This window comes from Triturus cristatus, chromosome 5_2, assembly GCF_964204655.1.
Source record: "Triturus cristatus chromosome 5_2, aTriCri1.1, whole genome shotgun sequence".
NCBI lineage: Eukaryota > Metazoa > Chordata > Amphibia > Caudata > Salamandridae > Triturus > Triturus cristatus.
Window position 1 is genome coordinate 1,082,143,991 of NC_140588.1, and position 20,550 is coordinate 1,082,164,540.

The window sequence follows — 20,550 nt, forward strand, 5'->3', positions numbered from 1 at the left end:
GAGACCACAAAGACATCACCAAGAGATCGGAGACATCACCGAGAGATCGCAAAGACATCACCAAGAGATCGCAAAGACATCACCAAGAGATCGGAGACATCACCGAGAGATCACAAAGACATCACCAAGAGATCGGAGACATCACCGAGAGATCACAAAGACATCACCAAGAGATCGGAGACATCACCGAGAGATCGCAAAGACATCACCAAGAGATCGGAGACATCACCGAGAGATCACAAAGACATCACCAAGAGATAGGAGACATCACCGAGAGATCACAAAGACATCACCAAGAGATCGGAGACATCACCGAGAGATCACAAAGACATCCCCGAGAGATCACAAAGACATCACCAAGAGATCACAAAGACATCACCAAGAGATCGGAGACATCACCGAGAGATCACAAAGACATCACCAAGAGATCGGAGACATCACCGAGAGATCGCAAAGACATCACCAAGAGATCGCAAAGACTTCAACAAGAGATCGGAGACATCACCGAGAGATCAAAAAGAGATCAGCAAGAGATCGGAGACATCACCGAGAGATCACAAAGACATCACCAAGAGATCGCAAACACATCACCAAGAGACCGCAAATACATCACTGAGAGATCGCAAAGACATCCCCAAGAGATCTCAGAGACATTACCAAGACTATTGCACTGAGAAAGCACATCAGAGAGTATTCCAGACAGTACTTCGTAAAGTGTTCTAGACAGCCCTTCAGAGAGTGTTCTAGACAGCCCTTGAGACAGTGTTCTGGACAACTCTTGAGACAGTGTTCTAGACAGCCTTTCAGTCAGTGTTCTAGACAGCCCTTCAGAGAGCGTTCTAGACAGCCCTTAAAACATTGTTCTAGACAGCCCTTCAGAGAGTGTTCTTGACAGCCCTTTAAACAGTGTGCTATACAGTCCTTCAGATAGTGTTCTAGACAGCCCTTGAGACAGTGTTCTAGACAGCCCTTGAGACAGTACTCTACACAGCCCTCCAGACCTTGTTCTAGACAGCACCTTGGACACTGTTCTAGAAAGCCCTTCAGTCAGTGTTGTAAATAGCGCTACAGACAGTGTTCTAGTCAGCCCTTCAAACAGTGTTCTAGACAGCCCTACAAACAGTGTTCAAGACAGTTCTTTAAACAGTGTGCTAGACAACCCTTCATACACTATTCTAGACAGCCTGTCAGCCAGTGTTCTACACAGCCCTTCAGAGAGTGCACTAGACAGCACTTCAGAGAGTGTTATACATAGACATTCAGCCAGTGCTGTAGTCATCCCTTTAAACAGTGTTCTAGACAGCTCTTCAGGCAGTGTTCTAGACAGCCCTTCAGACACTGTTCTAGACGGCCCTTTAGACACTGTTCCACACAGCCCTTCAGACATTGTTCTACACAGCCCCATAGACCCTGTTCTAGACAGCCCTGCAGACAGGTGTTCTAGACAGCCCTTCAGAGAGTGTTCTAGACAGCCCTTGAGACAGTGTTCTGGACAACTCTTGAGACAGTGTTCTAGACAGCCTTTCAGTCAGTGTTCTAGACAGCCCTTCAGAGAGCGTTCTAGACAGCCCTTCAGATATTGTTTTAGACAGCCCATCAGTGTGTTGTAGATTGCCCTTCAAACAGTATTCTAGACTTCCCTTCAGACAATGTTCTAGATAGCCCTTTAGACACAGTGCTAGACAGCCCTTCAGACACTGTTCTAGACAGCCCCATAGACCCTGTTCTAGACAGCCCTGCAGACAGGTGTTCCTGACAGCCCTTCAGACAGTGTTCTAGACAGCCCTTCAGACATTGTTTTAGACAGTCAATCAGTGTGTTGTAGATTGCCCTTCAAACAGTATTCTAGGCTTCCCGACAGACAATGTTCTAGACAGCCCTTTAGACACAGTTCTAGACAGCCCTTCAGACACTGTTCTAGACAGCCCTTCAAACAGAGTTCTAGACAGCCCTTTAGACACAGTTCTAGACAGCCCTTCAGACACTGTTCTAGACAGCCCTTCAAACAAAGTTCTAGACAGCCCTTTAGACACAGTTCTAGACAGCCCTTCAGACACAGTTCTAGACAGCCCTTCAGGCAGTGTTCTACACATCCCTTCAGAGAGTCTCCTAGACAGCACTTCAGAGAGTGTTCTAGACAGCCCTTCAGACACTGTTCTAGACAGCCCTTCAGACACAGTTCTAGACAGCCCTTCAGGCAGTGTTCTACACATCCCTTCAGAGAGTGTCCTAGACAGCACTTCAGAGAGTGTTCTAGACAGCACTTCAGAGAGTGTTCTAGACAGCCCTTCAGACACAGTTCTAGACAGCCCTTCAGGCAGAGTTCTACACATCCCTTCAGAGAGTGTCCTAGACAGCACTTTAGAGAGTGTTATACACTCTCTGAAGTAATACAAGAAAATGTATCAATGAGACACTATTTTGTTAAACTGTGATATATTTGTTTTACATGTATGTTTAATGTCTGATTATAAATGTATTTATAGTCATTGTCCATTTTTGGCCCTGTTTTATATGTATATGTGATGTTTTATTGTAGACAGTATGTTGGTTTATTGCTGTCGGTTTTATACGAATCTCATGTACACTGAGTTTGTAATAGTATAAATATATTGGAATAGGTCTGGGCATCTCCTGGCCGTACTGTTGCCAAGGGAGGTTATTTTTCAGGATTGTATTTCCCTGCCCTAGGAACCATTATCAGTAGCAGGGGGTCCTTCTTTTTGCCACTATAAAACTAGACAGCCCTTCAGACAGTGTTCTAGACACACCTTAAGACACTGTTAAAGACAGCCCTTCAGACAGTGTTCTAGACACACCTTAAGACACTGTTCTAGACAGCCCTTCAGACACTCTTCTAGACAGCCCTTCAGACACACTTCTAGACAGCCCTTCAGACACTCTTCTAGACAGCCCTTCAAACAGTGTTCTACACAGACCTTCAGATAGTGTTCTAGACACACCTTAAGACACTGTTCTAGACAGCCCTTCAACCAAAGAAGAGAGATATCTGCCAAGATAATTCAAAAAGGCCCTTTAAAGGGTCCGGGGATAGGTAACCACATGCCGTGGGCAGACTAGGACACAATTCAAATAGACAGCAATGTCATTAAATCACACTCAGGTTTATTGATTTTTTAGTGTGATCAACATTGTTTAACTGAGTTAAATAAGATAACATTTCAAGATTCACGTGAGTTAAATAGCTCAGTCCCACACATCTCATTCACAAACCACAATCATACTAACACACATTCCACAATAGCATCATCCTATTAACAACAACACATAAACTTGGTTCACATAAATAAAAGCACATTGAAATCGAAGGGCTGCCATAGGATGGTTAAATAACAATTTGGCAGTTGTCATCCACAAAATATGAGTAGTGACGTTTCAGCTAGCCAGAGACCTAAAAAATGCCAACGCGCGTATCGGTGTCAGGCCCCAGCCGGGGCAACACCTTCATCAGGGCGAAGATGAGCAGGTAGTGTGGGACAGACACACCTAAGGGTCGTATTCTTTTCAGGAGATCGAACAGCAGTTGTTCCACATCCTATGTAATGTATTCCAAAGACGGTCAATAACCAATGAGGGCCAAAAGGGAGGGGTAATCAGTTTCCAGAATGCGGACTAAGTATGGAGACTATCTCATCAGGAGATACGGTAGGTGATAGAGAATTTTATGCCAATCATGCGCGGTAAACAGGATTGATACCTCGATGTTCAGGCAGGTTGGCATACAGCAGAAAATTAGTCTCGGCAGTATACGCGTGGATAAACTTCCTCCGGTAGCGACAGCCCTTCAGACAGTGCTCTAGACACACCTTGAGACACTGTTCTAGACAGCCCTTCAGACAGTGTTTTGGAGAGCCCGTGTGACAGTGTTCTAGATAGCCCTTCAGACACTGGTCTAGACAGCCCTTCAGACAGTGTTCTAGACAGCCCTTCAGACACTGTTCTAGACAGCCCTTCAGACACTATTCTAGACAGCCCTTCAAACAGTGTTCTACACAGACCTTTTGATAGTGTTCTAGACAGCCCTTCAGTCAGTGTTCTAGACAGCCCTTCAGACAGTGTTCTAGACAGCCCTTCAGACACTGTTCTAGACAGCCCTTCAGACACTGTTCTAGACAGCCCTTCAGACAGTGTTCTAGACAGCCCTTCAGACAGTGTTCTAGACAGCCCTTCAGACAGTGTTCTAGACAGCCCTTCAGACACTGTTCTAGACAGCCCTTCAAACACTATTCTAGACAGCCCTTCAAACAGTGTTCTACACAGACCTTTTGATAGTGTTCTAGACAGCCCTTCAGTCAGTGTTCTAGGCAGCCCTTTATACACTGTTCTAGACAGCCCTTCAGACAGTGTTCAAGACAGTCCTTCAGACAGTGTTTTGGAGAGTCCTTGTGACAGTGTTCTAGACAGCCCTTCAGACAGTGTTCTTGACAGCCATTAAGACACTGTTCTAGACAGCCCTTCAGACAGTGTTCTTGACAGCCATTAAGACACTGTTCTAGACAGCCCTTCAGACAGTTTTTTAGTCAGGGGCGGCTTCTCCATAGGGGCCAAAAGAGCGGCGACCCCCCACAATCATGTTGCACATGAATCTTATTTCTTAAAATATTACAGCTTTTACATGAAACATAATGATCTCACAGGTCGTTTGCTTACATGTAAAAGCTGCAATATCACCCTGCACCAGCAGAGGGATTCCGTGACTGTATTGCACGTGTCAGGCGTGGGCTGTTACAGCTGGTCCTTTCACAGATGCAATACATATCTGGCATGCTGCCCTAGCCTCAGACAGTGCAGCAGGTCAGGTAATGGTGAATTTGGGCCGGTCAGCCAGGCGCCCTTATTCTCCCTCAGAAGCCACAGCATGGGAAGCGGGCAGCCTTCCGTCCTATCTGAGCTTCTGATTGGTCAGAAGGGAGTAAACTGCGCTTGTTTGTTCACTCTGATTGTTGGGAAATTGACGTGCAGAGGAAAGCATGCGCAGAGGACTACACCAGGCAGGTTTCCATGTTGTGTGTATGAGTGAGAATATGCTATTATTGTGTAAGTACCTGGCTGCAGGTGTGCACCAGCATGTGTGTTTATGCGAGCATGTGTGTGACTGTTTTTTTCTATGTGTCCTTACTACCATTTTATAATTGTTCGTTTGATAGCCCCATTACTTTATAAATTGACCAGCCACTACTGGTTCTAGACAGTGCTTTAGACAGTGTTCTAGATAGCCCGTCAGAAAGTGTTGTAGGCAGCCCTTCAGAAAGTGTTCAAGACATCCCTTTACACAGTGTTCTAGACAGCCCTTCAGACAGTGTTCTGGACAGACTTTCACACTGTGCTCTAGACAACCCTACATAAACTGTTCTAGACAGCCCTTCAAACCGTGTTGTAAACAGCCCTTCACACAGTGGTCTAGACAGCCCTTCAGACACGATTCTAGACAGCACTTTGGGCAGTGTTCTAGCCGGTGCTACAGACAGATGTTCTAGGCAGCCCTTCAAGCAGTGTTCTAGACAGGCCCCAGACTGCTTCAGACAGTGTTCTAGACAGCTCTTCACAAAGTGTTCTACACAGCCCTTCTGACAGTGTTCTTGACGTCCCTTCAGACAGTGTTCTAGAAAGCCCATCAACCCCTTTTCCAGCCAGCCCTTCACAGAGTGCTTTAGACAGCCCTTCAGACACTGTTCTAGACAACCCTTCAGACAGTGTTCTAGACAGCTCTTCACACAGTGTTCTAGACAGCCCTTCGGATACTGTCCCAGACAGCCCTTTAACCAGTGTGCTAGACAGCCCTTTAGACAGTATTCAGACAGCCCTTCAGACAGAATTCTAGAAAGCTCTTTCGACAGTGTTCTAGACATTGCTTCAGACAGGTGTTCTAGAAAGCACTTCAAACAGTGTTCTAGACAGCCATTCAGACAGTGCTTCAGACATTGTTCTAGACAGCTCTTCACACAGTGTTCTAGACAGCCCTTCAGACACTGTTCTAGACAGCGCTTCAGACATGATTCTAGACAGCACTTTGGGCAGTGTTCTAGCCGGTGCTACAGACAGATGTTCTAGGCAGCCCTTCAAGCAGTGTTCTAGACAGGCCCCAGACAGTGCTTCAGAGAGTGTTCTAGACAGCTCTTCACAAAGTGTTCTACACAGCCCTTCTGACAGTGTTCTTGACGTCCCTTCAGACAGTGTTCTAGAAAGCCCATCAACCCCTTTTCCAGCCAGTCCCTTCAGACAGTGTTCTAGACAGCTCTTCACACAGTGTTCTAGACAGTCCTTCACAAAGTATTCTAGACAGCACTTTAAACAGTGTTATAGACTGTGCTTCAGACAGGTGTTCTAGGCAGCCCTTCAAGCAGTATTCTAGACAGGCGTCAGAGAATGTTCTGGACAGCCCTTCGCCTAGTGTTTCAGACAGCTCTTCTGACGGTGTTCTAGGCAGCCCTTCAAACAGTGAGGTAAAAAGCCCTTCAGACAGTGCTTCACACAGTGTTCTACAAAGCCCTTCAAACAGTGTTCTAGACAAACCTTCAAACAGTGTTCTAGACAGACCTTCAGACAGTGTTCTAGAGAGCTCTTCTGACAATGTTCTAGGCAGCCTTTCAAACAGTGTTGTAGACAGCCCTTTAGAGATTGATTCACACAATGTTCTACAAAGCCCTTCAGACAGTTGTCTAGACAGCCCTGACCACAGTGTTCTAGACAGACCCTCAGTGTTCTAGACAGACTCTCAAGCAGTGTTCTAGACAGCCCTTAAAACAGTGTTTTAGACAGACCCTCAAACAGTGTTTTAGACAGCCCTTCACACAGTGTTCTAGACAGACCCTCAGTGTTCTAGACAGACTCTCAAGCAGTGTTCTAGACAGCCCTTAAAACAGTGTTTTAGACAGACCCTCAAACAGTGTTTTAGACAGCCCTTCACACAGTGTTCTAGACAGACCCTCAGTGTTCTAGACAGACTCTCAAGCAGTGTTCTAGACAGCCCTTAAAACAGTGTTTTAGACAGCCCTTCAAACAGTGTTGAAGACAGCCCTGCCCACAGTGTTCTAGACAGCCCTTCAAACAGTGTTGTAGACAGCCCTTCAAACAGTGTTGAAGACAGCCCTGCCCACAGTGTTCTAGACAGCCCTTCAAACAGTGTTGTAGACAGCCCTTCAAACAGTGTTCTAGACAGCCCTTCAAACAGTGTTGTAGACAGCCCTTCAAACAGTGCTCTAGACAGTCCTTTAAACAGTGTTGTAGACAGCCCTGCCCACAGTGTCCTAGACAGCCCTTCAAACAGTGTTCTAGACAGCCCTTCAAACAGTGTTCTAGACAGCCCTTTAGACAGCGCTCATGAGGACTTCTGCGGTACAGAACTCACCTTCAAACACTGGGGCTCGGCTTAACTTCGGTCTGGCCTGGCTCTCTTGCTGTCGGAATCACGCCCAACGAAACGTCGCCGGCGCAGCACCATACCAGAAATCTGAAATAAAAGGGGAAACACACACTGAGTTGCCGTTTCAGCATAAGTAGAGGACCTGCAAGGAAAATTATGCCAGCCTGACGACAATTAACCATTTTTATTTCATAAAAACACCTCATGTCTTTTCAGGGATGAGGCACTAACTGTGCGCGCACGTGTGTCTGGCTGTACTCGTGCACGGACAGAGCCTCCTCCATCGGGCCGTGCTCGGAGGAGACCAGGGTGAACTACAAGGCTGCCAAGAAAGGAAACGTGTCGGTTGGGACCATGTTTGCCCTTTGCTGTTACTGCCTTTAACACGTCTTCTTACGAAGACAAACGGTTCATGGGCGCACATCAGTGGTAGCCAGGGGAGGAAGCCGCTAGCCGCGGACTGCCTGGCATACAGGAATGCTTCATGGGCGCACATCAGGGCTAGGAGAAGATGTCCCTCCTCGGAGCTGCCCTTTCCAAGACAGAGGCACTCAGTCAGCAGTCACTCTCCGTAACTCTGTCCTTTCCAAGACAGAAGCACTCAGTCAGCAGTCCCTCTCTGTAGCTCTGTCCTTTCCAAGACAGAGACACTCAGTCAGCAGTCACTCTCCGTAACCCTGTCCTTTCCAAGACAGAGACACTCAGTGAGCAGTCACTCTCCCTAACCCTATCCTTTCCAAGACAGCGGCACTCAGTCAGCAGTCACTCTCCGTAACCCTGTCCTTTCCAAGACAGAGACACTCAGTCAGCAGTCACTCTCCGTAACCCTGTCCTTTCCAGAGACACTCAGTCAGCAGTCACTCTCCATAACTCTGTCCTTTCCAAGACAGACACTCAGTCAGCAGTCACTCTCTGTAACCCTGTCCTTTCCAAGACAGAGGCACTCAGTCAGCAGTCACTCTTCGTAACTCTGTCCTTTACAGAGACACTCAGTCAGCAGTCACTGTCCATAGCTCTGTCCTTTCCAAGACAGAGACACTCAGTTAGCAGGCACTCTCCGTAGCTCTGTCCTTTCCAAGAAAGACACTCAGTCAGCAGTCACTCTCTGTAACCCTGTCCTTTCCAAGACAGAGGCACTCAGTCAGCAGTCGCTCTCCATAACTCTGTTCTTTCCAAGACAGAGACACTCAGTCAGCAGTCACTCTCCATAACCATGTCCTTTCCAAGACAGAGGCACTCAGTCATCAATCACTCTCCGTAATCCTGTCCTTTCCAAGACAGAGACACTCAGTCAGCAGTCACTCTCCGTAACCCTGTCCTTTCCAAGACAGAGACACTCAGTCAGCAGTCACTCTCCGTAACCCTGTCCTTTCCAAGACAGAGACACTCAGTCAGCAGTCACTCTCCGTAACTCTGTCCTTTCCAAGACAGAGACATTCAGTCATCAATCACTCTCCCTAACCCTGACCTTTCCAGGACAGAGGGACTCACAGTCTGCGGGGCATCAGTAGCCACTGTCCATAACCCTGTCCAGGCTCCTCCTGGCGATGGCTACACTGCCCTGATCCTTTCTGCCCCTAACTGGCCGGACAGCACAAACAGATCAGGAGCTCCATCATTGTCTCCAGCGTGGAGCCGTCCTGCAGAAGACCCACTGAAGCCCACCTGAAGATGTCCCGAATGAGCCGAAACAGTCTCACATGCATTGGGGCGACACCTCCCTGGGCAAGGAACAAGTGTGCGCGGTCTTTGGCGGTAGAGCTCACCCTCGGTTCTGTAGACCCCTGGAGGTTATGGCTCCAGCTCAAGGGGTCCGCAGACCCCTAAGGCTTCTACTCATTGTTTACGTCAAGAATCATATTAACGATGTTGAGGTCGGTGGTAGAGACAGGTGTAAGCATACGCACACAGACCTCTAACAGGTTCTAGCATTACACAACAGAGTTACCAGCAGGTGACACAAGTCCATGGTATCCAGGCTTCCTACACAGACCAGGAGGTCGGTGGTTGAGACAGGTGTAAGCATACGCACACAGACCTCTTACAGGTTCTAGCATTACACAGCAGAGTTACCAGCACGTGACACAAGTCTATAGTATCCAGGCTGCCTACACAGACCAGGAGGTCGGTGGCAGAGACAGGTGTGGGTATAAGCACACAGACCTCTTACAGGTTCTAGCATTACACAACAGTTACCAGCAGGTGACACAAGTCTATAGTATCCAGGCTTCCTACACAGACCAGGAGGTTGGTGGTAGAGACAGGCGTAAGCATACGCACACAGACCTCTTACAGGTTCTAGCATTACACAGCAGAGTTACCAGCACGTGACACAAGTCTATAGTATCCAGGCGTCCCACACAGACCAGCAGGTCGGTGGTAGAGACAGGTGTAAGCATAAGCACACAGACCTCTCACAGGTTCTAGCATTACATAACAGAGTTACCAGCACGTGACACAAGTCCATGGTATCCAGGCTTCCTACACAGACCAGGAGGTCGGTGGTAGAGACGGGGGTAAGTATAAGGACACAGACCTTTTACAGGTTCTACCAGCATGTGACACAAGTCCATGGTATCCAGGCTTCCTACACAGACCAGGAGGTCGGTGGTAGAGACAGGGGTAAGTATAAGCACACAGACCTCTTACAGGTTCTAGCATTACACAACAGAGTTACCAGCACGTGAAAGAAGTCTATAGTATCCAGGCTTCCTACACAGACCAGGAGGTCGGTGGTAGAGACAGGTGTTAGCATACGCACACAGACCTCTTACAGGTTCTAGCATTACACATCAGAGTTACCAGCACGTGACACAAGTCTATAGTATCCAGGCTGCCTACACAGACCAGGAGGTCGGTGGCAGAGACAGGTGTGGGTATAAGCACACAGACCTCTTACAGGTTCTAGCATTACACAACAGTTACCAGCAGGTGACACAAGTCTATAGTATCCAGGCTTCCTACACAGACCAGGAGGTTGGTGGTAGAGACAGGCGTAAGCATACGCACACAGACCTCTTACAGGTTCTAGCATTACACAGCAGAGTTACCAGCACGTGACACAAGTCTATAGTATCCAGGCGTCCCACACAGAGCAGCAGGTCGGTGGTAGAGACAGGTGTAAGCATAAGCACACAGACCTCTCACAGGTTCTAGCATTACACAACAGAGTTACCAGCAGGTGACACAAGTCTATAGTATCCAGGCTTCCTACACAGACCAGGAGGTCGGTGGTAGAGACAGGTGTGGGTATAAGCACACAGACCTCTTACAGGTTCTAGCATTACACAACAGAGTTACCAGCAGGTGACACAAGTCTATAGTATCCAGGCTTCCTACACAGACCAGGAGGTCGGTGGTAGAGACAGGTATGGGTATAAGCACACAGACCTCTTACAGGTTCTAGCATTACACAACAGAGTTACCAGCAGGTGACGCAAGTCTATAGTATCCAGGCTTCCTACACAGACCAGGAGGTCGGTGGTAGAGACAGGTTTAAGTATAAGCACACAGACCTCTTACAGGTTCTAGCATTTCACAACAGAGTTACCAGCACGTGACACAAGTCCAGCATCTCCATTAGAAGCTCAGAGCAGAGATGTTGCTACAGACACCTCCTTAGGTTCTCAAGAGCACAGACCCCTTAAATTAATCAAACCCCACAGATTAGGCCCTACAAACTAAGCTTTGCATCTGTTTACACTGGTTCTGCATACTCAGGTCTCACAGAGCAGAGCCATCCTATGTGCAGAGCCCCTACGAGGGAGGCCTCGAGGGCGAGAACTTGTCCTCAGGTTAAAGAGATCTCACACCCCCAGGACCACCCCTGTGGTGACAGAAACGTCACCACCTGAAGCCTGTAAACTCTCAGTTTGCACAAATGCTACAGGCTCGCGAGTCGGGCAGAGCTCACAGACCCGTCAGCACAGGGAGGTCACAGACAGCGGCATTTAGTGAAGAGATCTTACACACGCTGGACTTACATCTACGAGTACTGCCCCGACGTGCACAAACTGTGCACACAGAGTGCCTGCACCCAGACTGCACCGAGCCCAAGAGAGTCGGCCATCATAGCCATCCCTATGTCACCAATGCCGGGGAGCAGCTTAGTGACATTTGGGGGGTGTCACTCCAAATTTACCAACTAAAAATCAGTGGGCTGCTGGGTGGAGGGTGAGATGACCAGGGCACGGGATGGACTATTTCTCTGAGGCTTGGGGTCAGTGCTGATCTGCATTAGGAGGGCCTCTGTCTAGAGCGGAAAAGAGGGCAAAAAACTGGGAGCCATGATTGTAGAGTTGTCAAATGGGTGACTTTAGGCCGGGCTGCATGTTTACTGTCCTGCCGCTCACACATCAGTTCATCAAGTGAGTGACGGCCCCGCGTACTCAGTCCAGGTTATAAATAGCGGAGGCGCGCCAGCACATTAATGTTATGTTATGTTAATAACTTTTATAACGCGCGCGGCTACTCAAGAGTGTCCTGGCGCGGAAACCAAATGATGGAGGGAAGGAGCTGGAGAGAGCGCCAAATCTATGCAAGCAGCCACATTTTTAACAATTTCCTGAACAACCTTGGGTTAATAGGAGGAGCCAAGCCTTGGCCAAGCCAAGGGTCCAGCTTGGCTCTAAGAGTCCAGGCGAGAGCCAAGCCATGAACACTTTTGGCACGAATATCAGACAACAAACACAATCTGAAAATATGGCACAGTCGCTTCACAAATGAAAAAAAAACATTATTACTTTAACATGTGGAAGCTTTCCCCCAGTACATCAGAATACATCACTGCGGAGACAGATATGTATTAAAAGTGATCGTTTTTAAAGGTGACATTAGAAACATTCATGGCCACCCCCACCCTCAAGCCATGAGTAAGTTTCTTCTTTTACTCTACGCTCAAAGCGAGAAAATAGACTTAGAAATATCCCACCTGACTCCGGGCCTCCGGACCCAACTGCCAAGCCAAGAATGCATTCATTCCAGCGGTGTCACCCCCCCAAACCCCCACCTGTCGCAATGATTGATTACCGCCTGGAACCCAGGTTACGTGACTCTGACAGGCTCACGTCTCTGACAGCAGTGGTATCGCTCAGAATACATAGGGCTTCCAGGCTCAGCTTTACACATTAGAGCTATCCGCGCGGGGACACAGGTTTTACGGGCACAAGTTAAGAAGGAGACACACCCATCAGGGTACACAGACCTCATACGCTGTGGAGTTAGGCACACAAACTCTCTCGTGAGATGCACTTACCTTACACACTGAGGGGCATATTTACAAGCCCCATGCACTGCCGGAATGTCACTTTTGTGACATTCCATTGGTACACAGGGCTTAGCCATAGCTACAGGGACATGTAAAGCCACCCTGCGTGGCTTTTCATGGCCTTGTGGATATGGAGTTAGGCAACGCAGCGCAAGTCGCTGCCTTGCTGGACTCTGTGTGAAAGAGGCGTTCCGTGGGTCTTGCTGTGAATGTTCCCACGCAACACCCATGGACTTTGACGCTGCCCCAGATTTACAGCATCAGGTACACCTGTGGCAGCATGCACCTCCCTAGAGCAGGCGTAACAAGGAGACACGTCTTGTTTTTCGTCTTTTCTCCTGTGCCAGCACACATAGAAAGAGGGACACGCCTTTCATGATTGTTTTTGCGCAGGACGGTGCCCCATCCTGCACAAAAAAAATTGTGGTAACAACACGGGCACCCTGGCACCATGATGCAAGTGCACCTGCGTTGGCGCATGGCTGCAAAATATGCGCCAGCGCTGGCTGAACGGACAGAAATGCGCTGTATCTTGTAAATACGATGCATTCCTGTCCATTCGAATTGGCGTAAGATAGCGAAATAAAATGATTTGCGATGCTGCCCTACGCCAATTCCTACCAAATATGCCCCATAGGGCCTCATTTACAAACTTTTGCCACAGGGCAGTGCCGCAAGCCTTCCTGCGGCGCTGCCCTACAGAATGTGCCATATCTATGCGATACGGCGCTTTCCTGCCCTCTGTTTGTGCGCTGGCGCTCAAAGGGTTGTCATGCACCAGTGCAGGCACCCATGCGCCATGGTGCAAGGGTGTCTACGTTGAAATCACGTTGTTTTTTTGTGGGGGAAGGGAAACCTTCCTTCACATAAACAACTCTCATGCCACACCTGTGAGGCGTCGGCTTTTGATGCAATCCCCGGTTTACAACTTGTTGTAAACCTCGAAATGTGTCAAATGCCATGTGTGTTACACGGCAATACCCACCATGACGCCCCTGGCAGCCTCCTCATCACAATGTGAGGCATCAGAGCCACTTGCGCTGCGGTGTCTCACACCATATCTAGGCCCCTGGGGGGCAGTTTAACCTGCGCGCCCCGCTAAGACCCAGCTCATCTGTTCAAGCAGGCTCATCATGCCAATGTTGTCAGTAACATCCCTCGGGATCTTCCCAGGTCATTTCCCTGTTCCTGCCCCTCCCCCTTGTCACCTGAATAATCGATACGCTGGGAGTATCAATCGGCGCTTGATTGATGGCGACTGCAGAGGGAGGCAGGGGTCTAAGCGCTTGTGGGGATCAGGAGAGTCCAGTAGGGTCTCCATGGACTGCGGCTCGCCTGAGGTGGGGGAGGGGCCCAGCTGGGGAGGTCCCTTCCCGCAGAGGTAACGAAGAATCGATCGGTGGAAGTCATTGATTCCCGGGTGATTCGAGTGGATGCTGTGGGGACCTCAGGCCCGGATGACCCCGCAGCGCAGCGCCGCCTGATGTGCGCAATAACTGACACCCACACCGTTACTATGCTGGTGTGGACCGGAAGTGCCGTGCCACTTCGGTCCCTTTATTTAAAGCTTTCTGGCCACGCCTGGCCAGAAAGTGATACATGGTGCGACGTGCTTCCGGGGCTCAACCTGAGACCCTCGGTGCACTAGAGCGCTACATCCCTTCCCAACTTGGATTTTTCAAACCAACTATGACAACCAGTTTATTAACATGCAAAATCTGCCAGTCTGTGATTTGGCCGTGGATTGGATCTAAGATTATATTGCCCCTTGCCTCTCGGAGGGATCAGGTCTCGAGAAGGTCCCGGCGACGGCAGGGGTGGACGTTCTGTAGTGTCCGGGGGCAGGCACGAGGTGTCATTTGTGGCTGCACTCTCTCTTTCGTCCCCCACTGCAGGTATGCCTTCACTTGAGCTCTGTCCTTTTGGAGTGGGTATCGGCTTGAACCATGACACGTTGCGAGTCACTTCTTCTCCCGCTCGGCTGACTGTGATGGCTGTTCCTTTGGTTTCCTTGATGACCCAGGGTTCCGGTTCGAACGGAGTCTTGAACTTTCCTCCTGGCCTCCTTGTTCGGATCAGCACAGTCTCTCCTGGATTCAGGGTCTTTGTTTGGGCCCTCCTCTTGCGGCTTGCCTTCTCGTTTGTCCTCCTTCTCCTTTCTTGGGTGTCTGCTGGCGAGTATGGTGCGGGAGCCCAATTGTCAGCCATGGGTAGTAAGTCTCTCCGAGGTCCGGCCATCATCAACGCCCACGGTGACTGCATGGTGGTGCTGTGCGGTGTGCTGCGATACTCCCTTAAGAACGCTTGCAGTGCTTCTTCTGGGTCACTCCCTTCCGCGGAAGATATCCGCAGTACTTTGTTTATTGTCCTCCTGAACCGTTCTACCTCGCCGTTGGCTTGTGGCCATTGCGGGGTGATTCGGTGATGTGTGATTCCAAGGTCGTTCATAAACTCTTTGAACTCGCTCCCCTGGAACGGGGGCCCGTTGTCCGTTTTGACGACCATCGGGATGCCGAAAAGGGCAAAGGCTTTGCTGAGGATGGGGCGAATGTTCGCGAAGCTGGTTGATGCTGCCGTTTCCACTATGGGGTATTTGGTGTAGTTGTCCATTAGTACGACGGTGACTCTCCCATCCGGGAAACTGCCAAAGTCTAGGCTCAGCCATGCCCACGGCGATGGGGCATGGTCCTCCGTGATTATTGGGGCTGGCACTTCGGGGCTGCTGGTGATTTGGCATGCCCGACACTCCCGCACGCAAACCTCGATGTTCTCCTCCATATTGGGGAACCATATCTTCTCCCGCATCCTCGCTTTCATTCTGCGGGTGCCTTGGTGGCCTTCGTGTGCCAGTGAGGTTGCTTTGTCTTGCAGCGCTTTGGGGATTACTACGCGAGTCCCTCTCAGTAGAAGGCCATTGTCAGCGCGGCTGAGGTCATCGTGAATCTTCCAGAATTGTTGCAGGCGTGTCCGGTCTGCTTCGTCCCACCCATTGGTATCCTTCAGGAAGTTTGCCCACGTTCCTGATTGTATTGCTTCCTTCACTCTCCGGACGACCGCATCACTGTCATAGTGGGAGACGATGACGTCGGCGGTCAGTGCGCGGGGACATGCACCGATAGCTAGCATGTTGATGAACTCTTCGGTCTGGACTTCCGGGTCTGTGTCGCGGGATCCTTCCGCGGAGGGGTGGCGGGACAGGAAATCCGCCGGGTTCCTCGCCCCCGGGCGGTACACTAGGTCCATTTGGTATTGCTGCACTTGGATCGCCCAGCATTCAATCCTTGGCGGTGGGTGCGGTGCGGTGCCACGGAACAGGGGAATCAACGGTTGGTGATCCGTCACCATTCTGAACGGGTGACCAGCTATGTAAAGGTGAAAATGGGCACACGCCCACTTCACTGCCAGCGCCTCCCTCTCAATTTGCGAGTACCGCGACTCTGTCGCTGTCAGGGCTTTGCTTGCAAACGCCAGCGGGGCCCACACTCCTGGTTCAGATTCTTGCGACAGGAGAGCTCCTAGGCCCACTGGGCTGGCATCAACAAGTATTTCGGTGGGTCTCGCGGTGTTGAAATATGCCATCGTTGTGCTGTCTAATAGTGCCTCCTTGATCCGATGAAAGGCTCCATCTTCTGTTGCCGTCCATTGCCATGGGCTGTCTTTCTTCGTCAGATTTCTCAGAGGCTCTGCTATTGTGGCAAGATTGGGTATGAATCTGGCACAGTACTGTGCCATGCCCAAGAAGCTTCTTACTTCGGATGCGGTTGCTGGAGCTGGGGCGTTCTTAATGGCATGTGATTTGCGGGGATCTACCTTAACCCCATCTGAGTCAAATACGTATCCGAAGAACTCTATCGATCTTCTGAAAAACTGGCATTTGTCTTTGTGTAGCGTGACGCCATACTGCGCCAGTCTCAGGAGGGTGGCTTTCAGTCTTCGGTGGTGTTCCTCACTTGTTTGTGAGTAAATCAAGATGTCGTCGCTGACATTCAGCACTCCGTCAAGTCCTGTCAGGAGTTCCTTAATTGTGTTCTGGAAAATTTCAGCTGCGGATGATATACCGAAATTTAGTCGCTTGTATCGCCTCAGCCCCAGGTGCGTCGAGAATGTGGTGATGTAACGGCTCTCTTCCGCTAGCCGGAGCTGATGATATCCGGCGTTAAGGTCTAACTTGGAGAACCATTGGGCCCCATTCAGGTCTGTCAGGATGTCATCAACTGTTGGGGTGAGGTGCCTCTCCCGTCGAATGGCTTTGTTGGGGGCCCTCATATCGATGCAGATGCGGATTTTGCCTGGTTGGCGCGGCTTCTCCGCTATCACCATTGGGGATACCCACGGCGTCGGCCCCGATACCTTCTCAATCACCCCTTGTTCTTCAAGTTGGTTGAGTTATTTTTCGACGGCTGCGCGCAAGTGGTATGGTATCCTTCTGTGCCGCAGGGCTACGGGCTGGATGGCGGGGTCGATGTGCAACTTGATCGGCGGTCGCTTGATTGTGCCGAGGCCTTTGAATAATGTGGGGAACATTTCTATGATGTCTTCTGTTTGGAGTGCTTTGACGGCGTTTGCAAATGCAATGAGGCTGAGGTCTTCCGCTGTGTTACTGCTTACAAGCAGGTCTGCTTCCTGGTCCACTACATGGAACGTTGTCGTCACCTCATTGCCGTCCGCCTTTACTTGGACCGTCATCTTCCCTCGCAGCGGGAGGGGTTCTTGGCTGCCGTATGTTAGTATCCGCGCCTTCGAGGGGACTAGCTTGGGTCTTGGCTTCAGTGCTTTGTAGTGTTGGATCCCCATGACATTCACGGTGGCTCCCGTGTCAATGACACCCGTCGCTGGGGATCCGTCGATGTGTATTTGGCATTTCGGCTGGGGTCTCCGCCTCTTCTTTAGCTCACTTACGAACGACACGTAGTAGCATTCTTCCTCATCCTCTGTGGATGTTTCGTCGAACTGGGACTGCCTCAGTGATCTGTGTGACCGAGACGATGGTGTGTCGTCTAGTGATAGCTGTCTCACGGCTCTTGTGACAGGTTTTCTCCCTGATGCCCCTTTTCCTCGGGAGCCACCCCTGCATACGCTTGCGAAGTGGTTGGGTATGCCGCATGCTGAGCATGTCTTGCCACGTGCTGGGCAGCCATCTTGGTTGTGTGCGTCTCGGCCACAGTATCCGCATGGCGTTCGGCGTGGCGACCTAGTCGGCCATCCTCCTCTGCTTCCCCGACTGGTGTGGCGGACTGCATCCACCCTTTCTGTCTTCACTACGGTTCCTGCTTCTGCCCGCAGGTTTAGGGCTGCTTCCATTGCTGTTGCACGTGCTTCTGACAGCTCGTGGGATCTGGCCAGGACCAATATTTCTTCCAGTGTGATGCGCGGTTGCCTTAGAATGAGTGTTCTTAGGTGTTTGTTGCGGCAGCCCTGGATTAGCTGTGCGGTCACTTCTTTCTTTTCGTCATCATCCGTGCACGTGCTTATGAGATCTCTCAACCGTGCATGGAACGCATCCATGGTTTCTCCTTCCCTTTGTTTGGATTGGCGAAATTTGAATCGCTCATAGTGCGGGTTTAGCTGGGGGTCGAAATGTGCGTTCAGCGCGTTGACCGCCCCGTCGTAGTCATCGTCATCTCCCGTGTCCGGGAGGTGCTTGAATAATTTGTACAGTTCCGTGCCCCCAAAGTGTAACAACAGGGACCTCTTTACTTCGTTATCTTTTTCCCTAGTGGCTGTGAAGTAGTTATTGAGCTGCCCTAACCATACAGCCCATCGGGGAGCTGCTGTCCCGGGGTCTATCAGTTCGCTGAAAGGTGGCAGGGCTTGGATCTGCGAGTGGGCTGATGGTACTGGCTGCTGTGTTCCGAGGTTTACTGCTGGCGCCTGTGGTGCTGCTTGTTGAGCCTGGCCGGCTCCCCCCGATGCGCCTCCTGGATTTGTGGTCATTCTGATGCTGGGAGGTAGCTTGGCGCTTTTCTTCTGTGCGTATTGTCTTTGCTCGTGTTTGTTTTTACTTTTCTTCTTTGGTTGCTGTTGTCTTTGCTCGTGTTTGTTGGTGTCTGTCTTGGCCAGTGCTTGTTTGACTTTGCTCGTGTTTTGTTTTATGTCTTTGTTTTGCTTTTGGGTTGCTGGTTGTCTTTGCTCGTGCTTGTTGGTGTTTGTCTTGTTTAATGCTTGACTACGTCGTCCCGTGGTGTGGTCGGCCGCTTCGCTGAGTCTCTATAGTGCTCGCTAGACTCGCTAGGCCTCGTGCTCTCCCTCGTGACGACGCCTCGCACTCTCTGCGCATGCGCGCACTGCTGGGCCTGCTGCCGGGACGCGTGGTTGTCTTCCAGCGAGCGTCTCTGCCTTGGGCCTCCCTGCCGCTGCTACTGCCGGTGCCTCACGCAGCTCCGTGATCACGCTGCTTACCGGTGAGTGTCGTGTTGCTTCCGGTGGTCGCTGCCGTCGCCGGTGCTCCGCTCTGGTGTTGCGGCTGGGGCGACCGGGTCATCTGTTGCCTGAGCCGGTCATTCAGTCTGCTGGTGCCGTTTAACTTACGGGCATCCCATCCTCGTCGCCAGTGTGGGGACCTCAGGCCCGGATGACCCCGCAGCGCAGCGCCGCCTGATACGCGCAATAACTGACACCCACACCGTTACTATGCTGGTGTGGACCGGAAGTGCCGTGCCACTTCGGTCCCTTTATTTAAAGCTTTCTGGCCACGCCTGGCCAGAAAGTGATACATGGTGCGACGTGCTTCCGGGGCTCAACCTGAGACCCTCGGTGCACTAGAGCGCTACAGATGCCACACGCAGGCGGGCTATCATTACCCACATCTGAGCGCTGCTGCGTAAAGCTGTCACCGTCTCTGGAGAGCCCAGGGACCCCCGAGGACATCAGAAGGGACAGTGTCCTCATGGGTCTCTCTGCATCCAGAACATCGGCCCCACAGCCCCGGAGCTGCGAGGAAACTGCCAGCTCTACAATCCCAGCGCATGCCCCTGCAGACCAGCCACTGATCTGAGGCACCGAGCTCCGAGTCGGTGCTCTCAATACTAAAGCAGCAACTCCAGCCGAAGTCTTGGGTCGTTCTACGTCTAGGTCAACTTACAGTTAGTAGTAGCAGCAGCATGTGACGTTATCGGCAGCGTCCACTGCTCCCCAGCCCCTGTGCTCCAGTCCTGCCAGCCTTAGGAGTGGGCCAGCCCCGCCTAACTTAGGAATGGGACCAGTCCTGCCCATCTTAGGAATGGGCTACTCCCGCCCACCTTAGGAACCGTGCGTCCTATGGACCACACCACACACAGAGTGCACCGTGCGTCCTAGAGAGCACACACTGGGTGCACCGTGCGTCCCGTGGACCACACCACACACAGGGTGCACCGTGCGTCCTAGAGAGCACACACAGGTTGCACCGTGCGCCTCGTGGACCACACCACACACTGGGTGCGCCGTGCGCAGGCGCGCAACACCCATTGGACTCACAGGGCTTCAGCCCCCCCCCCCCCCCCCCATCCCCCCGTGGACCACACCACACACAGGGTGCACCGTGCGTCCTAGAGAGCGCACACAGGTTGCAGCACACACAGGGAACACCCAGCGCCTCCGGGCGTCACACAGTTAACTCATTTCCTACATACAGAGAGAACGCGCCCCATAAAACCTGTCATGCAGAACCCTGGGGCCCGGCACCTGTCCAGGCTCTGTGGCCCCTGTACCCTCTACGGTGCCCTCAGCTCCTCCTGCCGTCCCTCGCAGCCCCAAGAACTGTCACCTTTGCTTACCGCTGCGGGGACCTCCGACAAGCTTCAGCGCCAGGACGTGCCCGCCCGGGGGCAGTGGAGGGGAGGAGGGCGGCTGCCAGCCAGGACTGGGGGAGCCGTCAATCTCTGAAGGAGGGGATGGGGAGCCGAGCCGGACTGTCCCCAGT

General features: G+C 51.2%; 1 protein-coding gene across 3 annotated transcripts in view; it reads right to left on the reverse strand.

Annotated features, from left to right (window-relative positions):
* The window catches only part of LOC146829706 (neuroligin-3), a 1,048,059-nt gene that overhangs the window by 562,999 nt on the left and 464,510 nt on the right, over positions 1-20,550 (reverse strand). For all 3 annotated transcript variants that reach the window (XM_085608418.1, XM_085608416.1, XM_085608417.1), the window contains one exon: positions 7,370-7,471. The gene's annotated coding sequence lies outside the window, so the exon portion shown is untranslated. The remainder of the gene's footprint in view (positions 1-7,369; positions 7,472-20,550) is intronic.